Genomic DNA, 15819 nt, shown 5'->3' with positions numbered 1-15819 from the left:
GAGAAGCCCTGTCTTGGCTGAATCGGATGAAGAGGGTTCACCTGTCCATTCACCATTCCCAGCGAGAAGCCCTGTCTTGGCTCAATCGGATGAAGAGGGTTCACCTGTCCATTCACCATTCCCAGCGAGAAGCCCTGTCTTGGCTCAATCGGATGAAGAGGGTTCACCTGTCCATTCACCATTCCCAGCGAGAAGCCCTGTCTTGGCTGAATCGGATGAAGAGGGTTCACCTGTCCATTCACCACTCCCAGCGAGAAGCCCTGTCTTGGCTGAATCGGATGAAGAGGGTTCACCTGTCCATTCACCACTCCCAGCGAGAAGCCCTGTCTTGGCTGAATCGGATGAAGAGGGTTCACCTGTCCATTCACCATTCCCAGCGAGAAGCCCTGTCTTGGCTGAATCGGATGAAGAGGGTTCACCTGTCCATTCACCACTCCCAGCGAGAAGCCCTGTCTTGGCTGAATCGGATGAAGAGGGTTCACCTGTCCATTCACCACTCCCAGCGAGAAGCCCTGTCTTGGCTGAATCGGACGAAGAGGGTCCTGAAAATGTTATGCCGGCTTCAAACTCTGCAACTGATATTAATGAATTAATAAAAAAACTTCAGCAAAATATACAAAGAGAGCCACCTAGAGCGAATATTATAAATGTGTACAGGGAGGATGTATTAGATTGTGCCATACGGGCCTTCCAGAGGCAGAGGTTCAGTGCAGAGGCCCGCATTGATGTTGCATTTGTTGATGTCCAAGGCAGGGGGGAAGGATCAGTTGATGACGGTGGGCCCAGACGTGAATTCCTGCGCCTTTTGATGCAGGAAGTTCAACACTGCAAGATATTTGAAGGGCCAGAGGAATCAAGGTCGTTAGCCCTTCTTGGTGATGGTAAGTTAGTTTCACAGTCACTCTGCATTACTTACTCCCATTGTTTTGCTAATGTATGGTTTAATTATAACAAATTTTCCTTTATAGCTGTGCAAGAAGGGCTGTATAGAACCATTGGTAAAATGATTTCGGTGGCTGTGGTTCAGGGAGGGTTGCCGATCCATTTTTTTTCAGAGAGGCTTTACAGCCAAATTAGTGCTGTGCCGCCACCCAAGTTTACTTTGGAGGAAGTTGCCGACCGTGACATCCGGAATCAGTTGGAGAAAGTAAGAAAAACTGGCGATTTCAAACCGTGTTTTTGAGACTGTCTTTAGTTCACTGCCATGCTCAGCAATCACTGTGAAAACACACTGTTTGCTGGGCTAGATGGTATGTGAAGTATACATTTTTTTAATATTGAGCTCTTACAATGTTTTTGTGTTTCAGATCAACACAGCAGGATCTGTGGAGGAAGCAAGGGCAGCAATTTCTGACTTTGCTGACACCCTAAGTGTTATGGGGGCCTTCACTTACATCAAAAATTTAGAAGAGCGGGATAGGGTAACACAGATTGCATTGAAGTTTTATCTTGAGGACAGACTTGCACAGGCTCTTTCACAGTACGTTTGTTTTTTATTTATATTTCTAATTTCAAAATATTTACTTTTGGCAATCCTGTAAAAAAAAATATATATATATATATATATATAATAACACTAGCTGAAGGATTTACTATGTTTTTTTGTTTGTTTTTGTTTTAAATCATTAATTTTCTGTGCTGTCTTGCACCCTAGGCTAAAGGAAGGTCTAATGACTTTGGGGGTCCTAGATGAGGTTGTGGCCAACCCCGAAATATTCCACACAGTGTTCACTGAATCTGTTGTGCCTTTGACTTCAACCGACATGGTCAATCTTTTTGAACCAATTTTCTCGCCAGTTGGAAGCAACAGGAGGAGGTCTGAGAACAGAACTCTTGCTTTCTGGAGAGATTGGCTACTGGAGGTGGAAGGTAAGTTAAATGATGCAAATGTATTTCAGTGTTTCCCAACCATCTTCCTGGAGGCACACCAACAGTACACATTTTGGATGTCTCCCTTACACGATCCATCCATTTCAGGGATTGGGCTTCATCTGAAATAGCATCCTCTGAGTGGCTTCCTCTTTTGAATTAGTATTTACTTACTAAAAAAATAATGTTATACAGTGTCGGGTAGGTGTCTCAAAAAAAGGAATTAATTACTAGTTACAAATTACACCCCTTAATAGTGTAATCAGACAAAGTACTCTCTCCAAAATGACTCATTTCTAAATAATTTCTAAATCCTATATCAACCTCAACTACTTAAGTTATTCAAGGATGGACATGAAACGACTCATAATAAATTTGAATAAATAATATAAAATATTAAATAAATGATTCTTATTAACCCTAACTAACCAAAGTATTACAAATGTGAGAATACATAAAAACATTTTAAAGTTCAATTTCAAATTTGAATGTTAATTCTACTAATGTATTATAATTGTTCTACAGTCTATAGTATTATCTAAAATCAGAAGTAACTAATAAAATTATAGTAGAAGAAAAAAAAGAGTAATCCCTTACTTTACTTTTTCAAGGGAAAAGTAAATAACCCCGCAAACACAACAGCAGAGATAAAGCAACTTGTAAACCGAAAACAGGCGTAAGGTCAGGGCAGGCAGCAAACTTACATAATCCAGTCCACAATAGAAAACAGTCCAGGGCAGGCAGCAAAGAATCACGAAGACATGAACAGTCCAATAGTAATCAAGACAAAAACATTAAAAAGTTTTGCTATTTGCTGTTCTAGTAATGTACATTTTTGTTTTGTTTTCTATTTAATTTTAGAAGGAAATGTTGACAACGTGAAGCTGGAGGATATTTTAATCTTTGCCAGTGGGGCATCTAAGGTCCCACTGGGAGGATTTCAGGAGAAACCAACAATCACATTCCTGGAACCAGGGTTAGGCCGAAGCCTTCCAACAGCCAACACCTGCTCAGTGAGCCTCAATTTACCAATGTGCTCAACATTTAATGACTTTTCAGAAGGCATGGCATTAGCCATAGTTTGTGCCAAGACATTTGGCATTGCTTAACTCATACAATCACTTTCTCTTTTTTTCATATACCTTTGGGCCATTTTGTATGTTACATTTACTTAATTATTATTTCCATTATTTCATAATGACATATATAAGTTCAATATGTCACCATTGAGAACTTGTCGTTGAGTTTTCTTTGCTTCAGTGTTTCTGGCAACAATCTGTCATTTAAATCCAAATCCAGAAGGTTTTTTTTATTTTTTTATTTGAAAACCTAAGTGAAACTGTTGTGACCTGTAAATGCAGTTTAAAATATTTAATAACTGTTGACTGTTCTCTGAAATGTTCTCTGTTTTGTTTTTGTATTGTTTTGTGAGGTGAATAAAAACAGTCATTTGTTAGTAAGTGTTCTGTTATGCTGAGAATAAGGGTTTCTGTTGAATAAAAAAAACCTGACCAATTAAAAAGCCAGAGATCGCAACACAATATATAGTTATCTGTATTTAATATCCCTCATGTAACTAATTTCCTTATATTACAACAATCAATATTCACATAGCCTATTAATATTATCACGTCAAAGCCACGTGAATTACAGCTCTGTGTGTGAGACTAATTAGCCTAACTCATCAACGATTAAACTTATACATTGCTAAATCACATGCAATTAACACATACATCTTACAGTTTCAATAAACATTTTTATTTACAATTGTCTTGTGCTTATTTCAAAATAAACAGCACGAACGATAACTCGATTACCACATATAGTATTTCCACAAGATAATACATGCACACGAACATAAAATTAACTGGATTCTTTCAACTGTCTCTTCATGAAATCTAAAACAGTCAACAGTACACTATTTCCTTCTTTTTTAGAGAATTCTCGCTTAATTGTTAGATCACGCTGCTTCTAATGACTCAGCAAGCTGGAGTTTCTCAGTATTTTCTATTTCTCAGTCTCATTTGTCAATTAAATTATACATCTTATTCGAATTATTCCTCTTCCACATTTATTTACTATATTTCAGTTAACAATCATAAAACTATAAGTTATAACTGATTTAAACCATGTAGGCCTAATTCTTGTTATTACACCTGAAATTAAGTCAGGGTTACATTTCACTTTAAAGGTATCATAAATGTAGGCCGGACTTTTATTAGATGTCAATTGGTCTGATATAAATGGTCAGGATATTTTATGTAGCCTACTTTATATAATTCATTGCGTATTATTTTTATATTTAAATTAGGCAAAGCAGATGGAATAGGTTACTGATTGCAGGTTTCGCTGCATTTGAATATGGTAACTTAGCCTGCAGCGTATATTTCTATTAAATAAAACACAATCCGAAATGATATCTATTCCTGAACCTCCCGATTTAAAGGGAGGTGGAGAAAAATTATGTAGAATAACGTGTTTTTCCGAAATAGCCGTTAAAGCATGCCAGGTTTGTCAATAATGTTTAGCCTCTGCTATATTTAACTTTAATATTAGCCTACACCGCACATAAATTTGTAAGCCATCAGCCATTGCACTAATCAAATGTGGACTAGTTATAGGATACAATAGAAGCATAAGAAGTCAAACAAAGGTAAGAAAAACACAAACGTGTTACAACGTGTCTTCACACGTAAACAACACGTTGGGAAGACGATCGGTTACTCGCACTGCCGACCGGTCGCCATAGGAACGCGTTAACAACACGTCAGCACATGTAGGAACGTGTTACAGATCATTTTATGAAAATGATCAATAATTTCGTTTTGCCTCATTGTTTATATGTGGCAGACATGAAAATCAACGAACCTTATTACAAAGTAAAGTATATCAAGCTGATTATGTCTAAATGTAATATTTGAACTCGTATACATGTGTCTTTAATAAACCCACTTTAAGATTTATGATGTTTATTTGTGAAAAATTATGATAATTTAAAAATTCTATTAAGATTGAGTCAGTGTTGAGATCTCTAAGTTCTTGAAATAAAAGATTAAGCTTGATTAGATTCACTTTTTATTAATTTAAAAAAAAAAAATTATATGTAGCCTATAAAACATTTTATGCATGTTTTTAATCTTTATTACAGGTTTCCTGAATTGCTAAAAAAAACATGTCTTGGAACCATCACCCATTTTCTCAAACCTTAAACACAAAACTTTCTAACTACTACATTCAGAGAACATCTGACTCTTCTGTCAAAATCAAAAAACCATTTTATCTGTGCTCAAAATCAAATACTTTCAGATCATTCATTAGACACTATCTAAAAAAGGAGAACACAGCATCCAAAGTAAGCAGTTACAGAAAAAGAGTATTGTAACAAAATCAATTTTGCAGTTTTATGTAAAACAAAGTATAGTAGTTGGTACTGACAGAATACATTGTACTGTATGCTGTATATATATGGATATCCAAAGATATAAATCTATGAAAACCTTCTGGATCTGTGTTTTAAATATTAATGCAAAAAGTAGGCTACATTTATTAATTTGGAGTGTTTTTTTTATAAACTGTGAGAACATTGACAATACAATTAACAACATAAACTAGTTTAAATTATTATATTGGTCAAATTAAGACTATTGAATGTCTGTATCTAGGCTATTCTACAGCATTTCTGCTCAATGAAAGTAAAACACTGCCTCACAAGCACAAGATTCAGGAAAAAAATGTTTTGGTGTTGTTTTAGTGATACAATATTTATATGTATGACCTTTCATATTAATTTATAGTCTTTACACATCAGTTTGGATACTTGCATGGCTAAAAAACTGCTAATTTCAATACGTTGACGTCACGTCAGGTCGTCACGTGGGTCAACCCGCTCGGTCAGACGCTCAAAAGTACAACACGTTCGGACAGACGTTCGGATAGACGTTCGATCGGTCGGTCGGTCGGTCGAATGTTTGATTTTGGCACGGATCAAGCGCCATACACGGCGACGTATATTAGAATTCCAGTAAAAAATAACGCCTACTAACAACGTCTGAACTAGGTACGTCGCCTCAAAGCCGTGTGACACACACGTCGTCACTAAGTACGTCGCCACCAATACCCATTGTCAGTGTAACTTTATTTTAACTTTATTGAGTGAATTCAAGTCATGTCTTGTACAGCCTGTTATAAATGCTTTTATTCCTCTGGCGACTGGGAACTCTGGAGTAGCCTACAGTTCATAACACAGTTCATGTGTTGTGCTTTATTGTTTGGATTCACTGTGCCAACAGAAGATAATGCTTTCACTTCCCCCACAATGGGAAAATGGTTGTATTAGGTCTACAGTTACTTATAAAATTAATCAATAAAGTATTAGAGCTGTTTCATTCAATTTCTGTTATTAACTGTAGGCTATTTGTTATAGGCATTTGCCTTTGGTTATTTTATTGGCAACAAAGTATTTTACATGCATATTTCTGCATAATGATTTGGATTATTTTGATCATGCAAATGCGTTACTAATCAATGTAATCCTATGAGTTATAAGATATATATGATATAGATATATATATAAGATATATGTTGCTTTATGTCTGCACTTTTTCAGCAATTACATTGTCCTTGAAGTACAAGAAAGCAAATTAAAAATCTTAAGACCCTCACTTAATGCTCATAATATAAAGCTCCCATGATTCTATACCTAGAAGAACAGCATTTAATGTTCAACTGTAGACAAACATACAGGCAGTGTTGGGGATTAGGCTAACTACATACATGCAATTTAGTCAAATAATTTAATTACAACATACTGTAAATGTAAGTGTTATCTGTTACAGTTAGGCCTACTGGTAAAATATGTAATTAAATCACAATTTCTTATGAAAATGTTTAAGATGCCATATGAATATTTTCTTTAATAAGCTTGGCTATATATTGAATAATATTCTTTTTGTTGCATTATGTGTATTTCATGTGCACATTGTCTTCCTTTGCCATTTCCAGCCACAGTTGTTTAGTAAAGTTTGTTGCTGTTCTGGTGCTTTTGATTGGTTCTCATGTTTGAATTTGCAGCACTCAATTAAACTGCCTCTCAAGCTGTGTTTTTAAAATGGTTAACTATTGAAAAACAAAACATTTATGGCAGCATCAAATATGAGGAAAACATTGATGTAAATAAAACATGTAGCTTGTTGTTTAGCTAGTTTTTAGTTTAAGTTAGAGCTATAGTCTATTAACGAATAAATGTAAAAACACACTCAATGTAATATTTAATTAAGTAAACCCCACAATTAATTGAGTTTTTGAAGTTTCTGTTGTAACGTCTATTGCAGTTTTCATCCACTAGATGGTGCCATTGTCTTTGAATAGGCCTTGTGATGAGTGTTTTTAACCATTTGATGTGTATGTGAGCATGGCAGTGTGTTTGGTTTGTGTCACTGAGTGTGATGTAGTTTTAGTGTAGCCTATAAAAATAGTGTGTACAAGTTCACAGCAGACCAACAGAAACAGTGATAGCTGCCATTTGGCTGAACAATTGCTGCTGCTCATTTTCATGAAACGTTTTTTATTTTTTTTATTAGAAATTGTATTAGCAAATGTATACTTATTTTGGATAATCTATGCTATTGCAAGGTATTCTTCTGGGCTTTTTTTTCCCTTACTCAGGACATATTGAGGATACAAAATCAGTTGAGTTTGCTTCTGTTGCAATTTGTTCAACCTTTTTTCATAAAAATGACTGGACTACTAAGTTTCGGTTCATTTAAGAGGTTAAGGTTCAAGGTTCAAGGTTGAACCCCATTTTGGCTTAATCACTCCACCTGCCCTTATGAGACCCTCCATCTCTCCATCTGCCCTTATGAGACCCTCCATCACTCAAGCTTCCCTTATGAGTCCCTCCATCACTCCACCTGCCCTTATGAGTCCTTCCATCTCTCCACCTGCCCTTATGAGACCCTCCATCTCTCCATCTGCCCTTATGAGACCCTCCATCACTCAAGCTGCCCTTATGAGTCCCTCCATCACTCCACCTGCCCTTATGAGACCCTCCATCTCTCCATCTGCCCTTATGAGACCCTCCATCACTCAAGCTGCCCTTATGAGTCCCTCCATCACTCCACCTGCCCTTATGAGACCCTCCATCTCTCCATCTGCCCTTATGAGACCCTCCATCACTCAAGCTGCCCTTATGAGTCCCTCCATCACTCCACCTGCCCTTATGAGTCCTTCCATCTCTCCACCTGCCCTTATGAGACCCTCCATCACTCCATCTGCCCTTATGAGTTTCTCCATCACTCCACCTGCCCTTATGAGTTTCTCCATCACTCCACCTGCCCTTATGAGACCCTCCATCTCTCCATCTGCCCTTATGAGACCCTCCATCACTCAAGCTGCCCTTATGAGTCCCTCCATCACTCCACCTGCCCTTATGAGTCCTTCCATCTCTCCACCTGCCCTTATGAGACCCTCCATCACTCCATCTGCCCTTATGAGTTTCTCCATCACTCCACCTGCCCTTATGAGTTTCTCCATCACTCCACCTGCCCTTATGAGACCCTCCATCTCTCCATCTGCCCTTATGAGACCTTCCATCACTCAAGCTGCCCTTATGAGACCCTCCATCTCTCCATCTGCCCTTATGAGACCCACCATCACTCAAGCTGCCCTTATGAGTCCCTCCATCACTCCACCGACCCTTATGAGTCCTTCCATCACTCCATCTGCCCTTATGAGTCCCTCCATCACTCCACCTGCCCTTATGAGTCCCTCCATCACTCCATCTGCCCTTATGAGTTTCTCCATCACTCCACCTGCCCTTATGAGTCCCTCCATCACTCCACCTGCCCTTATGAGACCCTCCATCACTCCATCTGCCCTTATGAGTTTCTCCATCACTCCACCTGCCCTTATGAGTCCCTCCATCACTCCACCTGCCCTTATGAGACCCTCCATCTCTCCATCACTCAAGCTGCCCTTATGAGACCCTCCATCTCTCCATCACTCCACCTGCCCTTATGAGTCCCTCCATCTCTCCATCACTCAAGCTGCCCTTATGAGACCCTCCATCTCTCCATCACTCCACCTGCCCTTATGAGACCCTCCATCTCTCCATCACTCAAGCTGCCCTTATGAGACCCTCCATCTCTCCATCACTCCACCTGCCCTTATGAGACCCTCCATCTCTCCATCACTCCACCTGCCCTTATGAGTCCCTCCATCACTCCACCTGCCCTTATGAGTCCCTCCATCACTCCTCCTGCCCTTATGAGTCCCTCCATCACTCCACCTGCCCTTATGAGTCCCTCCATCACTCCACCTGCCCTTATGAGACCCTCCATCACTCCTCCTGCCCTTATGAGTCCCTCCATCACTCCACCTGCCCCTTATGAGTCCCTCCATCACTCCTCCTGCCCTTATGAGTCCCTCCATCACTCCACCTGCCCTTATGAGTCCCTCCATCACTCCTCCTGCCCTTATGAGACCCTCCATCACTCCACCTGCCCTTATGAGACCCTCCATCACTCCATCTGCCCTTATGAGTTTCTCCATCACTCCACCTGCCCTTATGAGTCCCTCCATCACTCCACCTGCCCTTATGAGTCCCTCCATCACTCCACCTGCCCCTTATGAGTCCCTCCATCAATCCTCCTGCCCTTATGAGTCCCTCCATCACTCCACCTGCCCATATGAGACCCTCCATCACTCCACCTGCCCTTATGAGTCCCTCCATCACTCCACCTGCCCTTATGAGACCCTCCATCACTCCTCCTGCCCTTATGAGACCCTCCATCACTCCACCTGCCCTTATGAGACCCTCCATCACTCCACCTGCCCTTATGAGACCCTCCATCACTCCACCTGCCCTTATGAGTCCCTCCATCACTCCACCTGCCCTTATGAGACCCTCCATCTCTCCATCACTCAAGCTGCCCTTATGAGACCCTCCATCTCTCCATCACTCCACCTGCCCTTATGAGACCCTCCATCTCTCCATCACTCCACCTGCCCTTATGAGTCCCTCCATCACTCCACCTGCCCTTATGAGTCCCTCCATCACTCCTCCTGCCCTTATGAGTCCCTCCATCACTCCACCTGCCCTTATGAGTCCCTCCATCACTCCACCTGCCCTTATGAGACCCTCCATCACTCCTCCTGCCCTTATGAGTCCCTCCATCACTCCACCTGCCCCTTATGAGTCCCTCCATCACTCCTCCTGCCCTTATGAGTCCCTCCATCACTCCACCTGCCCTTATGAGTCCCTCCATCACTCCTCCTGCCCTTATGAGACCCTCCATCACTCCACCTGCCCTTATGAGACCCTCCATCACTCCATCTGCCCTTATGAGTTTCTCCATCACTCCACCTGCCCTTATGAGTCCCTCCATCACTCCACCTGCCCTTATGAGTCCCTCCATCACTCCACCTGCCCCTTATGAGTCCCTCCATCAATCCTCCTGCCCTTATGAGTCCCTCCATCACTCCACCTGCCCATATGAGACCCTCCATCACTCCACCTGCCCTTATGAGTCCCTCCATCACTCCACCTGCCCTTATGAGACCCTCCATCACTCCTCCTGCCCTTATGAGACCCTCCATCACTCCACCTGCCCTTATGAGACCCTCCATCACTCCACCTGCCCTTATGAGACCCTCCATCACTCCACCTGCCCTTATGAGTCCCTCCATCACTCCACCTGCCCTTATGAGTCCCTCCATCACTCCACCTGCCCTTATGAGACCCTCCATCACTCCTCCTGCCCTTATGAGACCCTCCATCACTCCACCTGCCCTTATGAGACCCTCCATCACTCCACCTGCCCTTATGAGACCCTCCATCACTCCACCTGCCCTTATGAGTCCCTCCATCACTCCACCTGCCCTTATGAGTCCCTCCATCACTCCACCTGCCCTTATGAGTCCCTCCATCACTCCACCTGCCCTTATGAGACCCTCCATCACTCCACCTGCCCTTATGAGTCCCTCCATCACTCCACCTGCCCTTATGAGTCCCTCCATCACTCCACCTGCCCTTATGAGACCCTCCATCACTCCACCTGCCCTTATGAGTCCCTCCATCACTCCACCTGCCCTTATGAGTCCCTCCATCACTCCACCTGCCCTTATGAGTCCCTCCATCACTCCACCTGCCCTTATGAGACCCTCCATCACTCCATCTGCCCCTTATGAGTCCCTCCATCACTCCACCTGCCCTTATGAGTCCCTCCATCACTCCACCTGCCCTTATGAGTCCCTCCATCACTCCACCTGCCCTTATGAGTCCCTCCATCACTCCACCTGCCCTTATGAGTCCCTCCATCACTCCACCTGCCCTTATGAGACCCTCCATCACTCCACCTGCCCTTATGAGTCCCTCCATCACTCCACCTGCCCTTATGAGTCCCTCCATCACTCCACCTGCCCTTATGAGTCCCTCCATCACTCCACCTGCCCTTATGAGTCCCTCCATCACTCCACCTGCCCCTTATGAGTCCCTCCATCACTCCACCTGCCCTTATGAGTCCCTCCATCACTCCACCTGCCCTTATGAGTCCCTCCATCACTCCACCTGCCCTTATGAGTCCCTCCATCACTCCACCTGCCCTTATGAAAGTATAAAATATGATTTAAATGAGTATAGCTGAATACATAACTATTGATTTAAAATAAAACATGTTTTTTTTTCACAATTACATTTTTTGCTGGTCTGGTCATTTCATGGACACACCCTATTTACACTTGACAAAACATGTGTCTGTGTTCCAAAAATAGATACTATTTCTGATAAGGCTTTGATGTAACACTGAATATCTGATTATTCACAACCAATAAAAGAGTAACATTTCAAATTATTTTTTACATAATATACAGAGGCTGTGAAGCCACCACCAGCATTCTGACTATTTGAATTGAGTGTGACCAGAAATGGTTACTGAGTTCTGACTAGCCCTGTGTCAAAATTAAGTGTTATAATTCTGTTTGCAAATTTGAAGTAAAACACCTTGTCAATGCCATTGTCATTTGTAGTATTATTCTTGATGTTACCTAGTTCAATAAAGAAAAAATGCTTTTTTTGAAGATAGGGAGCACGTTGAAATATAAACTATATTATGCCATCTTTATTTAATTTATCAGGGGTAGCATATTCTGATAGACTAATTATGATTTTTGACAATCAGCCAGTGTCCTGACGGCATGACCAACAGCAAAGTTGCACAGATTTATGGGCAGGGAAATGGACAACGCTTGTGGAACACGCACATGCGCAGAACCCGGTAGCATAAATCGACAGAACACCGAAAAAAGTAATTTGGACAACCTTACTGATAAAAATCTACAAGAAGTAGGCCCTACTAGTGGCAACATTTTTTCTTCATTTGTTGTAAACTGTATAAATTGTTTGCAAAAAGTGTGGTCCTCTCTCGATGGTGATTGTCTAAATGCATGAAATCTCCCGCTGGCCCATCACCAAAAGTGACGTTATGTCATATTTTTAATAAATTACCACTTGTGCATTATTTAACAATGTGCACCCTAGATGCCAATTGCAATCTTATGATATTCAAACATTAACTCACAAGATATTATCGACTTTTTCAGCTTAAAATGCATTATTAAATTGTGCAATTGACAAAAAATGCAACAGTGCCATCATGTGATGAAATAACAAAACAGCAAGACATATTGAATCACTCCACTGAAGAGAACAAATAGGAAATATTTTTTTCCTCTATATTAGTATAACAGTATTAACAATGCAACATACAGGAATACATATAGTCTATGCTTACAACGCATAAAAATACAAACTGCAAATAGGAAAGATGAAAAAGAGAAGATTTGATGGTTACTTTCTAGAGGGGAGGTTAAAACTATGTAAAAGTGTTTTGCCTCAAGGAGTTCATTGAACAGTGGTCATATTTCTAGAATATTTTCACACTTCCTTTTAGTTTGATTTACAAAAGAGCCTTTTACCAATTTGGACATAGACATCATATCAACAAAGCTAAAGTAGCCTAGTGTTTTTTTTTATAGTACAAACTTCTCAGCTGACATAACTTACAAATTTAAGCTCATTAATATCTTCGAATAAATATCCATTAGATTACCGTCCTTTTAAATTTCTATGTAAAATTAAATTTTACAGCAACACTTTTAATGAAGGGTGGAGCATGTAGGCCTGTACACACTCCAGTCCAGTTGGTGGCGCTAATGCACCTCTCAGCTAGTTTGCCAACCGACAATAAAAATGAAGAAGAAGTCGAAGTTTGAGGAAAAAAAAAGAAAAAAAATCAAGGCTGACGGCGATGGGCTTATCGACGACGTTGTGCACTGACGGAGTACCCTATCCACATCCACACACGTAGCTGTCACACGACAGTCTCCTTTGTTAGGTTATCTGTGGCACTATCCACTCGCCATACGCTTCAAGCACTGTGTTGCGTCGCACCGCGCCGCTCGCGTCCTGTCTGTGTAGGTGACACGGTGGCGTACGTCTAATCAATTTTACACAAAATATACTTTAAAACAAACACCAGAGACTGCTTAGACAAATGTCTCACGTGATGAGAACGCTACCTAACAAACACAAAATCATTCATGTTTAAGAAACCTTCTGCAGTCCCTAATGGACCAAAATGCTCTGTTCGACTTTTCTGAGATCATCTACCCTTCCCTGTGGATGACCTGTGACCTACTTTCTGTAAGACCTGAATTTTTGAGTTTGAATTTTTGAGATTGAATTTTAGAAAACTGAATTTGAAGTTCCGAATTTCTTCATCTTGAAAACTTGAATCTGTATTTTTTTAAACTGAATATTTGCAGTATTTGAATTCAGAACAAAAAAACTAGCTGTTTGAAAATACATGTCTATAAAATTCAGCCATAAAAACCTTTCAATTTGTTAAATTTCAAATGTTCAATATTCGTTTAAAAAAATCAAATTCAGAACTATTTAAACTACCACCTAAAATTCAATTTTGTTAGATTACACTTGCAAATAATTCAAATTTACACAATTCAAATTCAAATCATTTTGTCATATTATTAGCTCCATAATCTAGTCAGTGAGATAGGTGAAGCTCCTTATCTCTTTCCAAAAAGTGATATCCTCATTTATGTAATTGTAGATTATGTTTAAAGGGTATTATAACAATGTTTATTGAGATATTTATGTTTGATTATACTGATTTGTATTCTGTGTGTGTGGATTAGATTTATTATTCACGTTGCATAGTGATTTAAGTACTGTAGCCTAACTGTTTAAATGACAGTACCTAATTTTGATTTATTTGTTTTTTATCAGACTATAATGACAATACTGGATATTGGAATGTTCTGATGAGTACTGCTGAAGCTCAATACAGTTAAAGGAAAAGAAAATTCATCTCCTCGTCTTTATTCCTGTGTCCTAACCGATACACCATCCTGTTTACTGGCTGAAAACTTTGATGAACTAGCCCTACTTGATTACCTCACTAACATTGGTTATTTTATGGTCACATAGCAACATTACAAAGGAGACATAATAAGGACGTTCCCATATGGTTCTCTGTTAACCATATGAGAAGGTTTTGTGACTACCGGTAACTTAATGAGAACATTCTAATGTGGGTCTAAGTTGGTCATAAAAATAACCTCCCTTATAGGACTTTAGGGCGACATTCCATATTGGTTATTTTATGGTGACACAACAACGTTACAAAGAGGACATAATCAGAGCGTTCGCATATGGTTCTAAGTTGGTCATATTGTAACGTTCCTTATATGACTTTATGACTTTGCGTAGAGGATGTAATCAAAACGTTCTCATATGGGTCTAAGTTGTTCATACAATGACGTTCTTTATGTGACTTTAGGGGAACGTTCCATATTGGTTATTTTATGGTCACATAGCAACATTACAAAGAGGACATAAGGACGTTCCCATATGGTTCTCTTCTCTGTTGACCATATGAGAACGTTTTGTGACTAACTTAATGAGAACATTCTCATAAACATCACGTTTTGTGCGTGGTGACGTGGGAGGGACGAACCGAGGTTCAACTTCTGTCACTTTCTGTCACGTTTATCTGGTTTGTCTGCGGGCTGGACCCTTCTCGGACGGACACCTGACGACGGTCTTTTTCCTGTTTTCTTCACCGACAGCGAGCCAGAAAAAGCCAATGTGATGTAAAGTTATTTTAATGAACCATTCTCGCGTAGATGGTCAGGCTATATTGGCTTTTTATTTAGATAAACAAGCTAACGTAAGCGCTAGGCCTATTCCAATTTGCTTATTTTAACTCTAGTTTACATAGCCTGCAGGGTCTCCTCACGAAATCTAAGCGGCATAAAGTTCAATGCGAGGGTCTTTAGAATATGTTTGTATTATTTTTGTCTCTTTTCTTTTATTGTAATTTTTTCCTATTATTTGGTAAAGGCTACACCACTTTTCCATGGGAAAAAAGTTGTGGTGATCCGGATCCCGTTGTTTGGCTTGTTGATGTAAAACAGTCTTTTGACAATTGTTATTATAAAATCAAGAATGCAGACGTTTTAAGCTCCGCAACAATGGCAGCAAAATGTACACAGTATATGAAAAAAAAAAACTCCTGTCACACACACAGAGCCTGCAGATCAGGTTGAAGCGGAGAAGAATCAGCTTCTTATTCTTTAAATATAACAGAAGACCTTAATAATACGGTGGCCGAGAGAGCTCAACGCGCTGCAACTGAAGAAAACACATGCAAATAGAAAAAAACACATGCAAATAGAAAAAAACACATGCAAATAAAATAAAACGCATGCAAATAGAAAAAAACGCGTGCAAATAAAAAAAAAACACCCGCAAATTAAGAAAACATCTTCATCAGTTTCACAACACACGTGTGCTCCAAATACTCACGACACCACCAAATACAAACGCGCTGCAAAAGCTCACAACACAAATACAGAAACGCGCTGCAAATAACA

The sequence above is a fragment of the Rhinichthys klamathensis genome, unplaced genomic scaffold, assembly GCF_029890125.1.
Source record: "Rhinichthys klamathensis goyatoka isolate OS25496 unplaced genomic scaffold, OSU_Roscu_1.1 h1tg000105l_1, whole genome shotgun sequence".
Taxonomy (NCBI): Eukaryota; Metazoa; Chordata; class Actinopteri; order Cypriniformes; family Leuciscidae; genus Rhinichthys; species Rhinichthys klamathensis.
The sequence above is the reverse complement of the archived record's forward strand: the minus strand, read 5'-3'. Positions refer to the sequence as shown.